Below are 951 nucleotides of genomic sequence, written 5' to 3' on the forward strand. Positions count from 1 at the left end.
GGCGGCTCCGACCTGCCGTACTTGAGCCAGCCTGTGACTCCACAGCGCAAATCGACGAATGCCATTGTGTTTCCTTAAGAGGCCCGCCTCGTCAGGGCTGTAGGTGTGTTGGTGAGAAGGGATGATAAGCGCGACGCTCGCTGGTATTTCTAACGCGGTATAGCCTCTAAGCGCAAGGCTCTGAACTGACGCGCAGTCTTCTCGTCGTCACAGGATAACTGTGAAATTTGAGCGGTGACCGTAACATTATATGGCAGATAAATGAAGATAAAGGTGTAATGCAAGTCCCTTAAGTGCTTTCAAGAATCTGTACTGGTTGCTTTACGCCTAAAAATTACTCTGAAAACATGCGTTTTAGCCATTTTAACTCTTCTAAAAATTTCAAATACTTAATCCGAAATCAAAAGTACTTTTCGGGTCTCAGAGAACTCTTAAATGCTTTTCGTAAGCAGACGCCCACTCGGATATCTCGAGTAGTTTTGAAATCTCGTTGTTTTTCCTGAAGCTCTGCGCACCGCGTGTGCCCGGGTGGGCGGGGCGCTTAACACGGTTGTTTCCTCAGTCACTGAGCGGGAGTCAGGTTGGCCGAGCGGTCTAAGGCGCCAGATTTAAGCTCTGGTTCCCGCAGGGGAGCGTGGGTTCGAACCCCACACCTGGCAGTCTTTTGCAGTTTCTCTCAACCTCCTGCATTCTGTTCAGTAACACAGAGTTGATAAAGGGATGTTCGCACTAACAAATTTATTTTTAATTGGAATAGACTCGAATACATTTATTTCGCTGTTAAGGTAAATAATATTAATAAAAGTGTTCTGAGTATGAGGTACAAGCAATTTGACACGGAACTTTAATCCGCGAATAATTATGTGGAGAAAAACATCTTAAAAAACCCAGATAAAATAATTACAAATTAAATAAAAATTATAAAATGAATATTTCTACAGTGTACTTTAA

The 951-nt window shown here is 43.3% G+C and overlaps 1 non-coding gene across 1 annotated transcript; it reads left to right on the forward strand.

The window, feature by feature from the left end:
• The first annotated feature begins 575 nt into the window (after positions 1 to 575).
• Positions 576 to 659, forward strand: Trnal-uaa (transfer RNA leucine (anticodon UAA)). The gene has a single exon. It is a non-coding gene; the product is annotated as a tRNA-Leu (tRNA).
• Positions 660 to 951: the final 292 nt, after the last annotated feature.

This window comes from Bacillus rossius, chromosome 16 (genome assembly GCF_032445375.1).
Source record: "Bacillus rossius redtenbacheri isolate Brsri chromosome 16, Brsri_v3, whole genome shotgun sequence".
Classification (NCBI taxonomy): Eukaryota; Metazoa; Arthropoda; class Insecta; order Phasmatodea; family Bacillidae; genus Bacillus; species Bacillus rossius.